The sequence below is a fragment of the Mustelus asterias genome, chromosome 5 (assembly GCF_964213995.1).
Source record: "Mustelus asterias chromosome 5, sMusAst1.hap1.1, whole genome shotgun sequence".
Classification (NCBI taxonomy): Eukaryota; Metazoa; Chordata; class Chondrichthyes; order Carcharhiniformes; family Triakidae; genus Mustelus; species Mustelus asterias.
In genome coordinates, this window is record NC_135805.1 from 99,797,289 (window position 1) to 99,820,091 (window position 22,803).

Below are 22,803 nucleotides of genomic sequence, written 5' to 3' on the forward strand. Positions count from 1 at the left end.
GTATAGGTCAGTGTCACCTGACTTGAACGCCTCAGACCTGGACTTCAGCAAGCAGTGGATATCTCAGTTCATCCATGGTTTCTGGTTGGGAAACACACGGATTTGCTTCTGTCACTTGTCAGAGTGAATTAGGCAGAATGAGCAGACAACTTTGTCTAGATTGTACGTTTCCCCGAGACTGGGGTGCCATTGACTGCATGCACATCACTCTGTTGAGGCTGCATCTACACTCAGAGGTGTACCACAACTGGAAGGAATTCCACTCCCTCAGTGTCTACATTCAGCCGATCATGCAGGTCAATGCTCGGTATTTTGGCAGCAGTCTTTCTGCAACAGCCTACTGTACCATATGCCTTTGAGACACCAGGCAGACAAATGGGTTGTTACAGGGTGACAAGAGCTATCTGCTGACCACCTGGCTCAAGATTCCAGTGTAACAGATGTGCAGCATGCATATAACCAAGGTCATGTTGCCAAACAACATGACATCCATCAGATAATTGGGATGCTTAAGCAATGCTTTCACATCCTGATCGCTCTAAAGAATCTTACAATACTCTCAAGAATGCATGTCATTGTTCTGGCTGACCTCTTATCCAGAGTCTCTTACCCTAGTTCTCGACTTTCGAGCCAGAAGAAGCAAGTTCTCAGCATCTATCCTTCCAAACCCTTTATATTTTTGTGCATTTCAATTCGTTCACCCTCTTGTTCTTCAAAACTCCTGAAAAAATGAGCCCATTACATTTTGTTTCTCCTGATGTGAGGAATCAATCTTTGTTGTATCCCTTCTAAGCAAGTTTAATAACTTGCCTTCGGTAAAGAATCCAAAATTGTACACAGTAGTCCAGGTGTGATTTCACCAAATCTGTACACAATTGCAGAAAAATATCCTTACTCCTATAGTCTACACTCTTACAATAAAAATAACATGCTATTTGCCTACCGAATTGCTTGCTGTACCGATATGAACCTTATATTTTATAATAACCATTTGTGAGGCAACCTATTGAGTGCCTTCTTAAAATCCAAAGTATTACATCTACCAGGTCCCCCAAGACCTAATGCTTCTGAGATCCTAATAGTTACAGTTTGCCAATCCAAAAATGTCCTGTTCATCCTTACTCACTGTTTTCTTTGAATTAACTTATTCTCATTTCTTGCAAATTTATTAGCCCCAACCTCATTGGCCTAATCATGTATAACAATTTAGAAGATTAGTTTAGAAGCATACAGGTTATAATACAATTATGGGTGGCGTGGTGGAACAGTAGTTCGCACTGCTGCCTCACAGCGCCAGGGGCCTGGGTTCAATTCCGGCCTTGGGTCACTGTCTGTGTGGAGTATGCACATTCTCCCCGTGTCTGCGTGGGTTTTCTCCGGGTGCTCCAGTTTCATCCCAAAGTCCAAAAATGTGCAGGTTAGGTTGATTGGCCATGCTAAAATTGCCCCTTTGTGCAAGCTACATCCTTAGAAATCTTTAATAGGCTTGTCAAAGTCAATTTCCCATAAAACTGCATTAACTCTGCCTACTCTTATAAAGATTTTCCAACTGCTTTTTTTCCATCACAGTGGTGTCAGTCTAACTGATCTCTGGTAGAATAGAAACAACAAAAATAGGAGCAGGTATAGGCTATTCTGCCTATCAAGCATGTTCCGCCATTCAATGTGATCATGGCTGATCTTCTATTTCAACGCGTCTTGTGAATATCTCTGTTAGTGCCCTAATTACTGCAGTTGTGAAAGTTGCATTTGGTTATAGAATCCCTACAGTACAGGAGATCATTTGGTCCATTGACTCTCTGATAGAGCTTCTTACCCAGACCCAACCCTCCCCACCCACCCTATCCCCATAACCCCACTTATTTACCTCACTAATCCCCCTAACAAAGACATTTTGGGATACTAAGGGGCAATTTAGCATGGCCAATCCACCTAACCTGCACATCTTTTGACTGTGGGAGTAAACTGGAACACCCGGAGGAAACTCACGCAGACTCGATGAGAACGTGCAAACTCCACACAGTTCTCAAGGCTGGAATCAAATCCAGGTTCCTGGCGCTGTGAGGCAGTAGTGCTAACCATTATGCCACCATGCTGCCTAGTTGGTTCACCTCAACCTATCCGGCGAAGTAGTCTACCACCAGAAGGAATGATTTGCTGTTGAAGATGAACAGGTCAATGCCCAGCCTCTCCCCTGGTCTAGCAGGGGATTGTATGGGGATGGGAGGCTCTCTTTGGTCTTAACTGTGCATTGCACACAGCTGGAAATTTGCAATAGTGTCTTTCATCGCTTTGGAAAGGCCTGGCCACCAGGGAATAATTGGGTCCCATGCTATGCACTTAGTGATGCCCAGATGCTCCTAGCGCACTGGTTTACAACCATTTAATGTACAAGATCAATTTTAGAATCTAACTGCAGCATAAGATCTACTCTTAAAAATTTGACGTTACTAAAACCCGTAAAAATGTACGCTATGCATAACACTCACCTATTCTTAGTGTGACACCTATGCTTACACATTATCTGTGTGTTGAGTGCTGTGAAGTCTGGGTTATAGTTTGAGATGGCCAGTCTCATAGAGTCCATCAGATGGGCATCTGTGAGATGAATGTAATACTTGGACTTCATGATTTTCATCTGGGAAAAAGTCATCTCACAGAGGTATGTGGAACCAAAGTAGGCCTTCACCTTGAGTGCACAGGATGTCAGAAGAAAGTACTTCTCCCTGTTTACAAGTTCCCAAAAGTCTTTTTCCTGTGACCTATCTTTCAGCTCAATGTCATTTTGCGTGGTGATTATTTCCATGTCAAGTCCACTGCTTTGTTCAAACACTTGCTGAAATTTTGCTGTCAGTTCTCTAATATACACTTGAAGCAAAGGATTTGAGACAAACATAATGATTTGCTCCATCATGTCTAACTCCTGAAATTGTCTGTTGAATTCCTTTTCCAATTTGTTCAGGTGTCACCGAATTTTGTTTGGGTGGAACCCTTTCTATTCGACCTGTTGTTGGATTTTCTCCAGATGTGGGAAGTGCTCAATAATTTTGTTCTTTAGCTGAGAGGACCACAGGCCCAGTTTCAGCTTGAACACGTTCACTGCACTGATTATGTATCACAAGTTTCTGTCCCTTCCCTGCAACCCATAGTTCAGTTCATTCGATTTTGCACTCATGTCCGTAAGAAATGCCAAGTCTAGCAACCACGCATTATCTGACAGCTCACTGCACACCTAATTTCTTAATTTAAGAAAGGTGACAATTTCAGGGAGCAAATCTAAAACTCTCTGGAGGATATTTCCTCGACTTAACCACCTCACATCTGCATGAAGGATTAGCTCACCATTGGTGGCATCAAGTTCATCGAGTAACAACTTGAACAAGCAATGTTACAGAGCTCTGGCATGAATTGATGTTGACGATCTTGACAACAACTGTCATTACATGAGATTGATCTGGGCCTTGGATTAGTCCAAATTGATTTTGGAAATGTGGAATTCTGTTCTATGGTTGCATTTTTAAAGTGCATGTTCTGCTTTAAGAGCTTTCTGGATTTCAAGATGGTGTCGCCAGTCACTCAAAGACAAAAGGCTTTCCCGTGCTTGCTGGTTTCGGTGGGCTCTGCTACAATGGTGATGATATCATTGTAGCAGAGCCCAGAGTGTAGCAGGGTGGCACAGTGGTTAGCACTGCTGCCTCACAGCACCAGGGACCCAGGTTCAATTCCCAACTTGGGTCACTGTCTGTCTGGAGTTTGCACATTCTCCCCGTGTCTGCATGGGTATACTCCAGGTGCTCTGACAGTCTAAAGATGTGTGGGTTAGGCGGATTGGCCATGCTAAATTGCCCCTTAGTGTCAGGGGGACTAGCTGAGGTAAATGCATGGCATAATGAAGATAGGGCCTAGGTGGGATTGTGGTTGGTGCAGATCAGATGGGCCAAATGGCCTCCTTTTGTACTGTAGGATTCTATTCTGTGATGCTCAGTTTGAAAAAAGTAACAATGGCTGCCTGGATCGGCTGCCTGCAGACTTCTCTTGTACAATATGCCATGTTGTTTGTTTATGCACTGGTCCAGCAAATTTGAGCTTCTGCTTGCTTTTTAATGAGCTGAACAGTCACAATGTTCTTGAAATATTCAATTAATTGCTTCTCTTTCTTTTTGGGCTGTGTTCAGATGCCATGTATTCAGCTCTAACTTGGGGATTGGATTTTATCTATAGGTTTATTTAAAACTGCACTTCCTGCACCAAATTACTTTAAGGATTACTCAGGACTTGCAGCAGCCTGAAATTTTAGAAGATTGCATGTTGTGTTGACACGGCCTTTTGAAGCTGGACTTCCAGAGGAGAGTCAGTGGAATCTTCAGCTGGAGTAAGGAATTTTAAATCTCTGTCTTTGGCTTCCAAGCCTTTGTTTGGGGCTTTATCCTGGTGACATTTCCTGTGCACCTCTGTTTATGGGGCTTTTTTTCCAGGTCAGAATGCTTCACTGAATTTTTCTGCCTTCCAGCATTTCAGTTTGTCTCTGCATTTTAACGAGGTTCTGGGTTTTTATCCCCCTGCTGCCACCATGTTGTGGGGAGTTGGTTACATCTCGGTAGGTTTGATTAAGTCATTGTCGTCTTTAGCAGGTTAACCATAAGTCTTTATTAACTCTTAGAACTATTTCCAAAAATACAGTAAGGGATACAAGCTCGGATCTGTCTTCATACTTAGCTCTGCACACGCCTCTGTCCAACACTACACTGATCCTGGGTGTGGGTCATTTGCTCTCTTACATCACTGTGTGGATGGTACTGAATTCAATCCCACATTAACCCTATATGTGCCAGACACTTATACGACACCCACTTTCACCAAATTCTTCATTGTTATATTCTTGTGAATGATCTTACAGTCTGTTTTCATAGTCTACTCTCATATTTTGGTTTCTCACATTTTATCAATTACTTTGTCATCCTTTGTTAATTTCTAAAGTCCTCCCAATCTTCAGGCTTACTATATTTTTTGGCAACATGCATGGCTCTTCTTTTAATCCAACACTATCCTGAATTTCTTGGTTACAAAAAGTACCAGCTGATATCTGTGCAGTATCACAACATACTGTGTTCTAAAAATAATAGTTCAGATATTAACTATAACTAGCGGCAGACAATCCTTTAGTAAAATATTAAGTATGTTGGTTTCTGTATTGTAAGTTCACCAATGATTTGACTCAGACTGAATTCTTTAATATAGACCTGTTACAAATGAAAGATATATAGCAGTTCAATTTATAGTTACCTTGGTATCTGAAAGGCGAACATTCAGAGGATAACACCCATAATTTCCTGCATTATTGCTTGCGGCCTGTCTAAAGGCTTAATAAAGCTGACAAAAACTGTGACTTACTGCCACACACAAAAAGAAGGAAAGCAGTGGTTCAGCGCGCGCAGTAAGAAAAGGTTTTCGAGCAATTTTCCCCGGTACTTATAATGAAGCTAAATTTTCAAAGAGCTTCCATTGTGCTCCCAAACATAACTCACACCTATGTACTTGCGCTTGATTTTTACAATATCGACAAGAACATATTTGCTCTCTCATATTTTTGTAATCTCAGTAAGAATTAAATGCTTCGAAACCTTGCAATAGAAGAAAATAATGATGTATTAAACAGGGTACAGCTGAATTGTTTAGTGGATCCATCAATCATTTTGACTATGAAGGACTGCATGGATTTTTAAAAATATTACTTCCAATCATATTTTCATAATCATCCGCGCTCCAGTGCAACCTGACCTTTCCAGCAAAATATCCTGTTACTCAAAAGGCTAAGGGGGTTTTGACCAATGTAATTAAAAGTCTGGTTTCTAGCACTTCAAAATGTCATACACGCAAACTGTTCACTGTTCCATTTTCAACAGATTCCTATACTCATAAAATAAAACATAACTTTTAACTAGTATGGAATAGGTAGGGCATCCAATGGTGAAAGAATAGCCAGCAGGCATGAAAATGACCCAACAAAGAATAACAAAATGAATATCAAACAACTAATTAAGAAACAGAAAAGTAATAAAACAACTCACAAAGAGGAGAAGGGAACTAATGTGCTAGAATGCAATGCTTTAAATGGTTCCAACTTACTGTTCTTTAGCATTTTGACCTCAGAGTTAATATAATGGGGAACTTGAATCTTGTCTCCATATTTGAACAACAGACATTGGATAGCACAAGGTCACAGACTGATAAATACCCAGGTCAGGAAATAGGTTCAAACTTTGCAAAGAGGCGGGTTGTTAAGACACCACAAACCAGAGTAAAATGTTGGCATATGCACTCACTGTACTATAAATATAGCTTGTAGTAGAAAGGCAGTGACCAAATAAAAAAACAAATAACACTCCTGGTAAAGAAGCCCTGAGCTTTTTGTTATTATTAGCTGTTTCTCCCAAAATCAAGGAACATTCCTGAAGTGGTCAGGAGCCATGCAGTTGCATGGACAGCCTAGAGAGCTGGAGCATGAGGGTCACTTCATCAGTTGGACAACTCTTGGGGGTTGAAGCATTCCCCAGTCAGTCAGAGTCTGGAACCAGGTTGTACTATTGGTATGTCAACTTGTCATTTAACTTAACACTGCAGAACAGTTATATAAAACTAATACTCTTACTCATCAATCTAATAAAGCTTGTTATGATAAAAGTCATTCAAGCGGGAATCATGAGTAGAGTTGCTGTCACCAGACGAACAACCCTTTGTTACGATTGTAACGTTAGAGGAAAATCTTCAATACCTTAAAATTATTCAAATAGTTTTCTTGCATTCTTTTGCCTGCCATTTTGCTGTCTCATTCAGGCCACTGGAGAGTGTAGAATTAGGGGACGTTTGCCTAAACATTAGGCCAGAGAAATTCTTCTACAAATACATAGGGTGGTGGAAGTTTGGAACTCTCCCCCCACAATGAGCAATTGATGCTAGATTAATTTTATAACTGAGGTTGTTCAATTTTTGTTAACCAAAGATATGAAGGGACATGAGGAGTTATTTGATTTGATTTGATTTATTATTGTCACATGTATTAATATACAGTGAAAAGTATTGTTTCTTGCGTACTATACAGACAAAGCATACCATTCATAGTGAAGGAAACGAGAGAATGCAGAATATAGTTGTGGTGAACCATTGTTGGCTCCCACCAGGTAGTGCTGAGCCATGGTCTGGCCAGTACTATGAGTCTGTAGATATGTTACTGTTGGGGTTAGGGTTGGGCTGTTCTACCTGTTAATATAGTCCTTATGGTACACCCCAGTTGGCTCCGCCTCCTGGGAGAGGTATAAAGGTCACTGCTCTGCCTGGTGACCCTTTAGTTGGGATCGTATACTGTATATGGTAGCTCTGTTATTGTTGGCAATAAAAGCCTTTATTTCCCGAGTACATCCCGCCTCTCGTGTGTTATATCGCGCATCAATTTTATTGCCAACAAGTAAATTCTTTTTTTTGAGAAAAAAAAAACGACAAAGAAAACATAGAGCAAATGCTTCAACACGAACGGCTTACGTTGGACCCATGTGCAGCGGGAGCATCGAACACTTTTGACCACTGGTTGAAGTGTTTCCAAGATTACCTCGACGCCTCCACAGCGGTCACCGACGACGCCGACAGACTCCAGGTCCTCCATGCGAGGGTAAGCGACACTGTATACTTAGCGATCCGTGGGGCCACCGACTACAAAGGGACCCTTGAGCTTCTCAAGAAGCGATACAACAAACCGCCGAATGAGATGCATGCTCAATACCTTCTAGCCACTCGACGGCGGCAGCCCGGCGAAACGACGGAACAGTACGCGTGCGAGCTTCAACAGCTAGCCAGAGCCTGCAACTGCAAGTCAGTGTCGGCAGACCAGTACATGAACGACCTAGCTCGAGATGCGTTTGTGGCGGGAATCGGCTCGTCGTACATCCGCCTTCGGCTGTTGGAGCAAGGTAACCTCGATCTCACTAAATCCATAGAGTTAGCTGACGCTCGAGAAACGGCCTCCAAAAGTCTGGCGATGTACCCCGACGACCACGTGGAGACAGCGTGGCTGGGGCAGTCACAGACCCCACTTCATTCAGCGGGACCGAAAAACTGCGCGATTGCTTTCCCAGCCTCGGACCTGACGACGGCAGCAGCTCCAGGTGGCCCGCGGTGTTACTTCTGTGGGGGGGTGAAACACCCTCGGCAGCGATGTCCAGCTAAAGCGGTGTTGTGCTCCGCCTGCAGCAAGAAGGGGCACTATTCCAAGGTATGCCAGTCCAAACTTCCATCCAAGAACAGCAGTGCGGCGTGTGACTCCCCGGAGCCGGCCTCCTTGTCTTCTGCATCTTCAAGGTCTTCTACCACGTGCGATTCCAGGACGTCGCCATTCCGAACGATGGAGTCACAAGACACGTGTGACCTGCAGGGGCCGCAGGTTTTGGCGCCATCGTCCACGTGCGACCTATGGGGGCAGCCATTTTGGTCGGCACCGACCGCGAATGACCAGCAGGGGTCGTCATCAACCATCTCAGCTGCCTGCAGTTGCGCCCACGAACCAACGGTGGTGTCGATTATCCTGGACCAGGCCAAGCCTCACAGACTCGACAAGTCCATGATGGACATAAATGTAAACAAACGCCCGATTTATTGTTTGTTTGACAGCGGGAGCACGGACAGCTTCATTCACCCAGACACCGTGAAGCGGTGTGGTCTCCAGATTCGGACTGTCAAGCAGACAATTTCGATGGCGTCAAGGTCCCGGTCTGTCACTGTGCTAGGGAGTTGCGTGGTCAATCTGACGGTGCAGGGCACGGTTTACGAGAAGTTCAGGCTCCTTGTGTTACCGAACTTTTGCGTGCCAATACTCCTAGGACTAGATTTTATGGTCCACTTGAAGAGTGTAACCCTGCAGTACGATGGGCCACTCTCTCCGCTTTCAGTGGGAGACCCGCAGCCTCTAAATTGCCCACCGCGCTCCACATGTAGTCTCTCAACGCTTAGGATTACCACACCCTCCCTATTCCAGAATCTCGTGCCAGGCTGCAAGCCCATCGCAACAAAGAGCAGGCGTTACAGCGCTGAGGAGCGGATCTTCATTCGATCTGAAGTTTAGCGGCTCCTCAAGGAAGGGATCATCCAACCTAGCGCTAGTCCTTGGAGAGCGCAAGTCGTGGTGGTTAAGAATGGGAACAAACCCCGGATGGTCATAGACTATAGTCAGACCATTAATAGATACACGCAGCTGGATGCGTATCCCCTCCCGCGCGTATCTGACATGGTCAATCAGATTGCGCAGTACCGGGTGTTCTCCACCATCGACTTAAAATCTGCTTACCACCAACTCCCCATTCGCCCAGAGGACCGACAATACACGGCCTTTGAGGTGGATGGTCGCCTGTACCATTTTTTAAGGGTTCCTTTTGGTGTCACGAATGGGGTCTCGGTCTTCCAGCGTGCTATGGACCGAATGGTGGACCAGAACGGGCTGCGGGCTACCTTCCCGTACCTGGATAACGTCACCATCTGCAGCCATGACCAGCAGGACCACGATGCCAACCTTCTTAGATTCTTACGCACTGCATCTCGCCTGAATCTGACCTACAACAGGGAGAAGTGTGTATTTCATACGCGCCGCCTAGCTATCCTCGGATACGTGGTGGAAAACGGGGTCCTTGGCCCTGATCCAGACCGTATGCGTCCTCTCCTCGAACTTCCCCTGCCCACTAGCATCAAAGCACTGAGAAGATGTTTAGGCTTCTTCTCATACTACGCACAGTGGGTTCCCAATTACGCGGACAAAGCCCGTCCGCTCATCAAGTCTACCTCTTTTCCCCTAGCAACAGAGGCTCGCTTAGCCTTTGCAAGAATAAAAGCCGACATCGCAAAAGCCACGATGCACGCTATTGATTAGTCCATCCCCTTCCAGGTGGAGAGTGATGCATCTGATTTCGCCCTGGCCACCACACTTAACCAGGCGGGCAGGCCCGTCGCCTTTTTCTCTCGCACCCTCCAAGGCCCTGAAATTCGACATTCGGCGGTGGAAAAGGAGGCCCAGGCCATTGTGGAGGCCGTTCGGCATTGGCGCCATTACTTGGCGGGAAAACGGTTCACTCTGCTCACGGACCAGCAGTCCGTGGCATTCATGTTCAACAGCACGTTACGGGGTAAGATCAAGAATGATAAGATCTTGAGGTGGAGAATCGAACTCTCCACCTACAATTATGATATCATGTATCGTCCAGGGAAGCTCAACGAGCCCTCGGATGCCCTGTCGCGTGGAACATGCGCTAGTGTGCAGGAGAACCGATTGCAGGCTCTCCACAATGACCTCTGCCATCCGGGGGTCACTCAGCTCTTCCACTTCATAAAAGCCCGGAATCTACCCTACTCGGTGGAGGATGTCAGGTCCATAACCAGAAGCTGCCGGGTATGCGCGGAATGCAAACCGCACTTCTACCGACCTGATAGGGCACAACTCGTTAAGGCCACTCGTCCCTTCGAAAGACTGAGTGTGGACTTTAAGGGCCCCCTTCCCTCGACAGATCAGAACGTGTACTTCCTCAATATGGTTGATGAGTACTCACGATTCCCTTTTGTCATTCCCTGTTCTGATATGACCGCTGCCACGGTTATCAAGGCATTTCGAGATCTTTTCACCCAGTTCGGTTACCCCTGTTACATCCACAGCGATAGGGGCTCGTCGTTCATGAGCGATGACTTGAGGCAATACCTGCTCTCATATGGGATTGCCTCTAGTAGAGCCACGAGCTACAACCCAAGGGGTAACGGACAGGTCGAACGAGAGAATGCTACAGTCTGGAAGGCTGTCTTACTGGCGTTGAGGTCTAAAGGTCTTCCAGTCTCCCATTGGCAAGAGGTACTCCCTGATGCGCTCCACTCCATACGCTCACTCCTGTGTACGGCAACCAACGCTACTCCTCATGAGAGAATGTTTTCATTCCCTAGGAAGTCTTCCTCTGGGACCTCATTACCGTCTTGGTTGACGTACTCAGGACCTGTCCTCCTGCGGCGACATGATAGGACCCGCAAGTCCGACCCTTTGGTTGAACAGGTCCATCTCCTCCACGCCAACCCTCAGTATGCCTACGTGGCATATCCTGACGGGCGAGAGGACACAATCTCGATTCGAGATCTGGTGCCAGCAGGGGGCTTGGAAACCCCTGTCACTCCCACACCTACTGTTAGGGACCCCCCAACCATTATTTCCCCTCCTGACACGGCGCGGGCAGTATCGGGACCACCACTTAACCCTCTTACTCCCGTGTACAGCTTGCCTGAGTCCAGGAGATGGTCGCCACTTCAAGGCGTGCCCGAGTTCAGCGGATTGTCACCACCTCGGGGTCTACCGGCCCGTGAGGAACTGGAGGAGTCGCTGGACTCCGCCTTGGAGAGAACGTCACCGCGATTGCCTGAACCGGTGTCATGGCCGGTGTTGAGGTCACAACGACGGTGCGGTCCCCCAGACCGTTTGAACTTATAGACAGATGAACAATTGTTCTGTGTTTTGTACCCCACCGGCCTTTGTTTTCAAAGGAGGGCTGAATGTGGTGAACCATTGTTGGTTCCCACCAGGTAGTGCTGAGCTATGGTCTGGCCAGTACTATGAATCTGTAGATATGTTACTGTTGGGGTTAGGGTTGGGCTGTTCTACCTGTTAATATAGTCCTTATGGTACACCCCAGTTGGCTCCGCCTCCTGGGAGAGGTATAAAGGTCACTGCTCTGCCTGGTGACCCTTTAGTCTGGGATCGTGTACTGTATATGGTAGCTCTGTTATTGTTGGCAATCAAAGCCTTTATTTCCTGAGTACATCCCGCCTCTCGTGTGTTACATCGCGCATCAGTAGTGTTACAGTCATAGCTAGGGTTTAGAGAAAGATCAACTGAATGTGAGGTAGGTCCATTCAAAAATCTGATGGCAGCAGGGAAGAACCTGTTCTTGAGTCGTTTGGTACATGACCTCAGACCTTTGTATCTTTTTCCCGATGGAAGAAGGTGGAAGAGAGAATGTCCAGGGGGCATGGGGTCCTTAATTATGCTGGCTGCTTTTCTGAGGCAGCGGGAAGTGTAGACAGTGTAATGGATGGGAGGCTGGTTTGCGTGATGGATTGGGCTACATTCACGATCTTTTGTAGTTTCTTGCAGTCTTGGGCAGAGCAGGAGCCATACCAAGCTGTGATACAACCAGAAAGAATGCTTTCTATGGTGCATCCGTAAAAGTTGGTGAGTGTCGTAGCTGACATTCCAAATTTCCTTAGTCTTCTGAGAAAGTTGGTGGGCTTTCTTAACTACCATGTTGGCATGAGGGGACCAGGGCAGGTTGTTGATGATCTGGACGCCTAAAAACTTGAAGCTTTCGACCATTTCTACTTCGTTCGCATTGATGTAGACAGGGGCATGTTCTCCTTTATGCTTCCTGAAGTCAATGACAATCTCCTTCGTTTTGTTGACATTGAGGGAGAGATTATTGTCGTCGCACCAGTTCACCAGATTCTCTATCTCATTCCTGTACTCCGTCTCGTCATTGTTTGAGATCTGATAGGTCTGATATCAACTATGACTTCATTGAATGGTAGACAAGTTCGAGAGGCTCGATGGCCAGCTCTTGTTCCTAAGTTCCCATAAGATTATGACTGGATAGTTAGGAGAAGAGCAAAATGGTGGCAATCTGACTGAACTGAACAGCAGAGGAAAGGCACGGTGAAAGAAAGTGTGGGCTGCTTAGAGGTCAAAGAAGTTGAGGAAGGACACTACGGTCAGAATCACAGATGATGTTGTGTGAATTTGAATGGGGGCATTAGGTACTGTGCCAGGGATAGAAATCCATTTTACTAACCTGAAATCTGTGCTCTGTTGCACTGATTTCTTTCCCTGCAACTTACCCAAACGAATGCAAGTGATCACAGGATTTTAAGTACAAATTACATTTAGCCTGACTTACGTTTCTGTGATCTTTTTAACTAGTTTAAAAGACATTGCACTAGAAGCCAGAGGAACCCATAAAACAGGTGATGCCCCTGGGATGAATTAAAGGGACTTCCTGCAAATTGCTTTCAGTTACAAGTCTATAAGGAGGCTCTAAAAATAAAGCTGGTTCTTTTGGCCACAGGGACGCTGACAGGAATGTTTCAAAAGCTTTTGAAAGTATATTTTACTGTGAAGCTGACTGCCACACCCCAAACTAACCTCACAAATGGTTCTGTGCAGTAACTGAAGGCGAATCAATGTGGCTCCAACAACAAAGGCTTTATTAAACTAATATAACTGTAAAGAAGATAAGGGTCAGATAGAATACATCAAAAGGTCTATTCTCTTCTCCTCCCTGGCTCCAACAGAAGCTCCACTCTATCCCAGGAGCCGTACCCTCGCTCCTGATTGGCTCGGCTTCCTACACGGCCACTCCAGAGGGTCCAACCTGATCACGTGGCCTGCAAAGGATCACCTCTTAAAGGGGCCACATTACCACATTCTGCATACAGTCATTTTCAGTCATTTCTCGTCAGGTTACTCACAGGCAGTGAGTTAACACTGCACAAAAACTTCCTGCTTTGATTTTAACCTATTTTCAGCTGTATAAATCTGGTTACCAATCTTATATACATCAACAAATATATTCCAAAGATTTTTTAAAAAATTATGTTTTAAAACTCTGCATGATTGACCTGGTTCACGGTAGGTTTTATGTTCAGTGATATGCTGAAATTGGTTGGAGAGGAAACTTGAGGGAAAAATAAACCTTTTTTAAGGATGGACAATTTGTGCCCACTTCACCAATTGTACCCAAATCATGTGATTTGGGATTCCACTCCATCAACATGGAGACGGTGTGTGACCATAATCAATATATCATACAGGGCAATGCCCAGTATCTTGATGCCTTTACTCTGATTGGCCTCTTGTCACAGCTACATTTCAACCAGCGCAACAAACCAATGGCTTTTGGGTGGCCAGGGCTACTCACTGGTGACATGGTTCATGACTCCAATAAGCATAGTATCTGAACTGATGTTGGCGAGAACGGCTTCAACATGGTGTTCCTTCATCATCACACTGTTTGCTGCTGTACTCTTACTGCCTGGTGATGTTGCACCTCTGAGGTATCTGAAAGGATGCCTGTCTTGCTCTATTTATTTCCTGCTTCCCCGAGTTGTTTGGCACCTTCTCCTGAAAGTGCAAGGGGTGAGTAAGTGATGTGTAATCTGTTGGGTGATGTAGCTGTGATGGTTGAAGGGTTGGCAGTATGCACAAGCTGTGAGGTGTGGATGTGGAATTTACAAGTGTTGAATGTGTGAGGGTGCAATGGAGCACGTGAAAGTTGGGTATGAGCCCTGATTACCGGCGATTGTTGCTACATGTGTGAGGGATGTGTGGTGAAACGAGGAGTCTTTGGGTGGGATTTTATGGCCGTGCTCGCCCCAAAACCAGAAAATCCCACCCAAGGTCAACGGACCTTTACATGGTCCGCCCACTACAATTCCCGTGGCAGATGGGATGGGAAAATTTCCCCCTTTGCATCTGGTGATGGAATTGATAATTGATTTGAAGCTGTGTTCGTTGACTTTACGCATGTAAGGATGTTAAACTTCTTGTGGCACTGCATCCAAGTCCTCAGGATTAGACTCCTGGCATTGACCGCCATGACTATTTGCCCCCATTGCCTTTCCACCATGTTTGGAGGTCTTTCAGGACACCGTGAATACAGAACATCTCTCCTATTTTCCACTGAATCTGCCACGGTTTCAGTTGCAACATTTGAATAATTTGGAACCCACTCTCCCCGATGTTGTACCATTCTTCACTTCAATCAGATCCACTTCCTCCACGATTCCTACCACCTGCTTCAGTCACAGCGTTCCTCCCCTTTAAGAGGTGTGCTCTAGCTGCAAGTGTTGCTATGATGTTATGATTTTGGGTCCCCTGTTGATGACTGTGGGTGATGAAAAACAGTAAGAAGTCTAACAACACCAGGTTAAAATCCAACAGGTTTATTTGGTAGCAAACGGTGATGAAAAACACAGTTAGCACTGGCTGCATGCAGCAATCATGCCATTCAGGAGGAAATGATGTGGAGATGCCGGCGTTGGACTGGGGTAAACACAGTAAGAAGTTTAACAACACCAGGTTAAAGTCCAACAGGTTTATTTGGTAGCAAAAGCCACTCAAGCTTTCGGAGCTGCAAGCCACTTCTTCAGGTGAATGGGAATTCTGTTCACAAACAGAGCATATAAAGACACAAACTCAATTTACATGAATAATGGTTGGAATGCGAATACTTACAACTAATCAAGTCTTTAAGAAACAAAACAATGTGAGTGGAGAGAGCATCAAGACAGGCTAAAAAGATGTGTATTGTCTCCAGACAAGACAGCCAGTGAAACTCTGTGGGGGTTACAAATAGTGTGCCATGAACCCAATATCCCGGTTGAGGCCGTCCTCGTGTGTGCGCAACTTGGCTATCAGTTTCTGCTCAGCGACTCTGCGCTGTCGTGTGTCATGAAGGCCGCATTCTCCAAGGCGGCCTTCGCGACACACGACGGCGCAGAGTCGCTGAGCAGAAACTGATAGCCAAGTTCCGCACACACGAGGACGGCCTCAACCGGGATATTGGGTTCATGGCACACTATTTGTAACCCCCACAGAGTTTCACTGGCTGTCTTGTCTGGAGACAATACACATCTTTTTAGCCTGTCTTGATGCTCTCTCCACTCACATTGTTTTGTTTCTTAAAGACTTGATTAGTTGTAAGTATTCGCATTCCAACCATTATTCATGTAAATTGAGTTTGTGTCTTTATATGCTCTGTTTGTGAACAGAATTCCCACTCACCTGAAGAAGGGGCTTGCAGCTCTGAAAGGTTTGTGTGGCTTTTGCTACCAAATAAACCTGTTGGACTTTAACCTGGTGTTGTTAAACTTCTTATTCAGGAGGAAATGCAGGGGTGGCATGCTGCCTGCATTCACTCAACAGGCACAGTTTAATTATATATCACAAACTCTGCACCCTTTTGTGAGGGATATCCAATTTAATCCCCAAACCGGGTTTGTGTGACATTCATGTTTGCTATTTTAACAAAGGCATCAACCTGTTTATTTTAAATAGATTAACATTCGAGCTGAAATAGTGGACAGATGAACGTCATTGTGCATGCTCTATATCATCAGTTAGCATTGCCAACAATAATCTTCAGGCATGATTTCAGTTGCTGCTTTATATATCAAAAGTTTTCTTACAACATTGGGGTACTAAAATGCTAAAACTGTAGACCAGTTGCAAATGGAAATCTTTATGTATGCAAGGTTAAGTTGGTAGTATTACATTGGATCTTATTTTTGATGTTTCCAGTCCCTGATTTACAGAAACTCCACTGCAGAAGACCCAAATTCTAAATTGTTGCAGAATCCTTTCAAAGGGTGTGATGCTGGGGGAAACAACTGTATTCATACCATTCTATTCCTCAGCTAGTATGGAGACCTATCCACAACTGGAAATCTTATAGTTTCCCGGTCAATATAAAAACTACTAAACCAGGAGACCTGCCAAGTACATCATTGACTCAGTTTCATTAAATTAGAATTGCTGCAATAGGCCACTTGGTGACTTGCATTATTTGTAATTTCTCCTCATCTATGCAATGACAATAACAAAAATAATGTTAAATTGTTTATGCAAGTGCTTTAGACTGTTTAAGGGGACACTAGGTAAGTATAAGAAGGAGAAAGTGATATAAGGATATGGGAGGAAGTTCGTGTACAGCATAAATACCAGCGTAGACCCCATTGAGTCAAATGGCCTGTTTCTGTGCTGTACATTCTATCTAATTTGGATAAAGGAGCGGCATGATGGCACAATGGTTAGCATTGCTGCCTCACAGCGCCAGGGACCCCGGTTCAATTGTTGGGTCACTGTCTGTGTGGAGTTTGCACGTTCTCCCTGTGTCCGCGTGGGTTTCCTTCGGGTGCTCTGGTTTCTTTCCACACTCCAAAGATGTGCGGGTTAGGTGGATTGGCTATGCTAAATTGCCCCTTAGCGTCCAAAGATGTGTAGTTTAGGGAGATTACTGGGGTAAATGCGTGATGCTACAGGGATAGGGCAAGAAGGTGGGCCTTGGTAAAATGCTCTGTCGGAGGGTCAGTGCAGAATTGATGGGCTAAATGGCCTCCTTCTGCACTGTAGGGTTTCTATGATTCTATGTAAATTTTGCTTGCGGCACTGCTCTCTTCGATCAAAGCATCACAATATTATATAAAGAATGAATCTGTGCTTATCCAGCACCTCGTTATGTGCTGGAGCACTATACAACCAATGGTCTACTTCTGAAGAGCATTACTGTTGTTATTTGGGTAGAGCAGCTGCCACTTTGCACATAGTAAGTGCCCATTAACAATTCTCTTAATATTTTAGGATCCTTTTAAATCATTATTAATTTAATTAATATCCTTATATTGTGTTGCATTTCAGATGATAAAATGATAATGTCAAATCCATTAAATCAGAAGGAAACCCAGTGTACATCTGTACTATAAATAAATAACTGTATTGAAGGTAGAGACCGTATTAAACCAGTCTACACCTGCAAAACCCAAAACAAATGTCTGCTGTTAGGTGTGATTCCACAATTCAGCAGCACTTGCTGAACAATTCTGAGTGTGCTAACAATGACACTACAGCCAAGTTAAAATAGTTCATAATATGTTTGCTAGGAATGACATACATTCATACTTAGGAAACAAAAGGTATACGTTCAAGTCTTGCACCTTTATTTTAATTAGCCAGAAGCCTATCATTCCCTGTTGCTTTCTCCAAGGCAAAGCCTCGGCCAATTAGAGTCAACTTACCAACCATTCAGTACCCTTTTCTCCTGTAGTATAAGTTGCTGTAATTGTTTAAAATTAGGCATTCTTGCATTTTTCCTGATGCATGCAAGATAAAACATGGGATGGCATGATGGCAGAGTGGTTAGCACTGCTGCCTTACAGTACCAGGGATCTGTGCTCAATTCCAGCCTCAGGAGACTGTCTGTAAGGAGTTTGCACATTCTCCCCGTGTCTGCGTGGGTTTCCTCCCACACTCCAAAGACGTGCAGGTTAAATTGATTGGCCATGTTCAATTGTCTGTTAGTGTCAGGGACATTTGCAGAGTACATACGTGGGGTTAAGGGGATAGGGCTTAGGTGGGATTGTTGTCGGTGTAGGCTTGATGGGCCAAATGGCCACCTACCATCCTATTCACACTGGGACGCTGTCTCCCTGGTCACCATCACCTTAGTCGGAGCCTTTCTGCACTGTAGGAATTTAATGATTTTGGCAGCATGTCTCTCCTTTCAGGAATATTCAAGTTTTCTGCTACCCAGCTACAACTTGTATTTAACAATGCTGTTGGAGGGAAAAATACAAGCCGAGATACCCGAAGAGTTCCATACTCTTCTTCAAAAGATGTTATGGAATCTTTTAAAAACACATTAGACAGGGCCTAGTTTTAACTTTGCATCAAACAATTCACCACTCTTTGAACTGGCATTTTAGTACAGTACTGAGATTAGTTGCTGAAATTCACTTTAGGACTCTATACCTACAGCTATTGCAGAAGATACGGAGGCATGGGATTGAGGGTGATTTAGCAGTTTGGATCAGGAATTAGCTAGCTGTAAGAAGACAGAGGGTGGTGATTGATGGGAAATGTTCATCCTGGAGTTCAGTTACTAGTGGTGTACCGCAAGGATCTGTTTTGGAGCCACTGCTGTTTGTCATTTTTATAAATGACCTGGATGAGGGCGTAGAAGGATGGGTTAGTAAATTTGCGGATGACACTAAAGTCGGTGGAGTTGTGGACAGTGCGGAAGGTTGTTGCAGGTTACAGAGGGACATAGATAAGCTGCAGAGCTGGGTTGAGAGGTGGCAAATGGAGTTCAATGTGGAAAAGTGTGAGGTGATTCACTTTGGAAGGAGTAACAGGATTACAGAGTACTGGGCTAATGGTAAGATACTTGGTAGTGTGGATGAACAGAGAGATCTCGGTGTCCATGTGCATAGATCCCTGAAAGTTGGCACCCAGGTTGATTGGGTTGTTAAGAAGACGTACGGAGTGTTAGCTTTTATTGGTAGAGGGATTGAGTTTCGGAGCCAGGAGGTCAACTTGGAGTATTGTGTACAGTTCTGGTCACCGCATTATAGGAAGGATGTGGAAGCATTGGAAAGGGTGCAGAGGAGATTTACCAGGATGTTGCCTGGTATGGTGGGAAGGTCTTATGAGGAAAGGCTGAGGGACTTGAGGTTGTTTTCATTAGAGAGAAGGTTAAGAGGTGACTTAATAGAGGCATACAAGATGATCAGAGGATTAAATAGGATGGATAGTGAGAGCCTTTTTCTTCGGATGGTGATAGCTAGCACGAGGGGACATAGCTTTAAATTGAGGGGTGATAGATATAGGACAGATGTCAGAGGTAGGTTCTTCACTCAGAGAGTGGTAAGGGTGTGGAATGCCCTGCTTGCAGCAGTAGTGGACTCGCCAACATTAAGGGCATTTAAATGGTCATTGGATAAACATATGGGTGATATTGGAATAGTGTAGGTTAGATGGGCTTTAGATTGGTTTCACTGGTCGGTGCAACATCGCGGGCCGAAGGGCCTGTACTGCGCTGTAATGTTCTATGTTCTATGTCTTCTGACTTGGGAAGTGAGAGTCTTACCGATTCATCTAAGCTCTAAAAAAAACAATTTGTTGCCCACCAGATGTTAAGTTCTGAAGCAAGAGAATCTAAAAATATCAATGAACTGAAGCATGATTTAAAATATTACAAAAATTAATAGAGTATTTTTGTTTCTCCCATTTGAATTTGTTATAAGTCAGTGGGGTCAATTTTAACTGTGACCCATTGGGTAAAGGGGCAGTTAGTGGGTTAAACATGGTATTGGGCCACCTACCATCTTATTCACACTGGGACTCCCTCTCTCTGGACACCATCACCTTAGTAGGGACCGTTCAGGGGGCTGTGGTGTATTTGGATAGAGCCTGTGGAGTGTCTATTTGCTTCAGGGAGGAAGATTTTATGAAAATCGGTGCCCTCGTGCTTAAAATCGTTAATTACAATTCTAAGGTAGAGAACTGTGGAACCTACGTGCACATACTCTGCTCATTTCTACCAGTGTGGAATGGCCTGACAAATGATCCTGTCTAGAATCCACTCAGAAAGTAGCCCAAAACCATTTTCATCTTTTATTTTGTACAGAAACATTTTAGTGCATTGTTGACCAATGCCTAACATTCCCCTTGATCACTGCCTCCCCAAAATGCCAATCAGAGCGTCCATCACTTTCTTTGTGTAGCTGACCAGATTCATTATAATAATGCTTAGGCTGCACAGCAGCAGGTGGAGGGCCAAGGGATGATGGAGGAGGCTGGATGGGGTAGGAGGGAATGAGGAAGGATGATGAGGACAGTAGACGAAAGAGGACGGAGGGGAGGAGGTAAATGGCCAGAGGGCAGAAGGGTGGCACAGTGGTTAGCACCGCTGCCTCACAGCGCCAGGGACCCGGGTTCGATTCCCTGCTCGGGTCACTGTCTGTGTGGAGCCTGCACGTTCTCCCCATGCCTGCATGGGTTTCCTCCAAATGCTCCGGTTTCCTCCCACACTCCAAAGACGTGCAGGTTAGCTTGATTGACCATGATAAATTCTCCGTGTACCCGAACAGGCGCCGGAGTATGGCGCCTCGGGTATTTTCATAATAATTTCATTGCAGTGTGAATGTAAGCCTACTTGTGACTCATAAATAAACTTTAAAACTTTTTAAACTTTTTAGATGGTGGGGGAGAAATGCGGTTGGGGGTACAGAGGGAGGAGAAAGGAGAGAAGAGGGCAGTGAGTGCAGGATTGTGGGGGGTGAAGGGTGGCAGAGAGCAGATGGCAGAGGGCAAATGGAATATAGTGGAAGAAGGAGGGCGGAGAGAAGAGGGAGGAAGGAGGTGGGTGGAGGGCGGTGAATGAATGGTAGAGGGTAGAGAGAGGAGAGCTGGGGGGGGGGGGGGGGAGTGGAGGACAGAAAATGGAGAGTGAAGGATGGAGGGTAGAGGTGGATGATGGAGGTTACACCTCTCTCATTGCTCACTTAGCACCAAATGTTAGGATTAGCCACAATGAAAGGCTCTGCAATTTACATTTTTCACTTACACTGGAAACTTTCAGATGCAAAGTGTCAATTTTACTTTATGGATAAAGTATCCTTTGAAAGTAGATTTAGAATTACTCATTCATTTCATGTTAAAGTGTCACTATAAATTTATGGAAACAAAATGTTCATCAGTCAATGACTCCATAATATAACAGAGTCATAGAGATTTGGCTAAGATCAAGTGTATGGACGGCAGCCCATGGTCGGCTGCACTTGGTTGAGGTCATTAGGTTACACTGAAGCTTCATATGTTTCATATGAAGCAATTTTTAAAAGCGGCATCTCGGCCTTTTGGCTAAGATGCAAATGAGCTCAAGTCTTGGAGGAGGAACCTCCTCCTTCTCCAATCAGCTTGGTTCATGTAGATCAGGCCCAGGACAGGGTGGTTTGGTCGCTCGCCCTGTCTTGTCAGCCTGGATCGGAAATGTCTCAACTTGTTGAGACTCTGAATTGGATTTGATTTGATTGAATTGGAAAAGTATAAAAAAAACAGGCCCTTCGGCCCAACATGTCCTTGCCGCCCAGCTTTTAGCACTAAACTAGTCCTAACTGCCCATGTTTGGCCCATATCCCTCCATACCAGCCCATGTAGCTATCTAAATGCTTTTTAAAAGACAAAATTGTACCCGTCTCTACTACTACCTCTCGCAGCTCGTTCCAGACATTCACCACCCTTTGAGTGAAAAAGTTGCCCCTCTAGACCCTTTTTTTGTCTCTCCCCTCTCATGTTTAGTTTTAGATTCCCCTACCTTTTGGAAAATATGTTAACTATCTACCTTAACTATGCCCCTCATTATTTTATAGACCTCTAATGGCATTATTTATAACATGATTTATTGAAAATAGGGAGCCTGGTGCTCAGGAAGATGATGGATGTTAGCACTAGAAATGGAACACTTTTCTATTTCAACAATGAAACACTCTTCAGTTGGATATAGCTCCATAAAGTGCAGATTAATCCTTGCTTCAATTTTACCTGCATTAAATAGGAATTAGGTTGAGACAAGCTGTGAACTAAGCTGATCCTTGGTACCTCCTCACATTGCCCAAGGATTGGGATTTTTCTCTTTCTCTATAATAATGTTTACAGCATGGTGACCGGTTTCAGAGGTTAAAATGCATCCCATTTTCAAGTAAATTTAACCTGTAATGTCCCAAGATGCTCTATGAATAGACATACAGAAAATGGATATGGGGCCTGGAAAAGAGGGTTTAGGAGAGGTGACAAAAATGAATCAAAGCGATAAATATTGTGGAGCTATTTTCAGGAACAGAGGGAGCTAAGGAAGGAGGGAGCTGGGAAGGGAGGAAGGAAGGAAGACTTTAGTTTATATAGCATCCTTCCTGACTACAATACACTCCAAAGCACTCAAAGTTTTGAAGTGTAGTCATGGTTAGAATGTATGAAAATTGGCAGCCAATTTTAACACAATTTCATAAACAGCAATGTAATAATAACCAGATAATCTGTTAGAATCATAGAATCTATGGCATAGAGACAGGCCCTTCGATCCAAACTGGTCCATGTTGACCAAAATGCCCATCTAAGCAAACCCCATTTGCCTGCATTTGGTCCATATCCCTCTATAGAATCAACAAACTTAATTTTTTTTTGCACAGTGG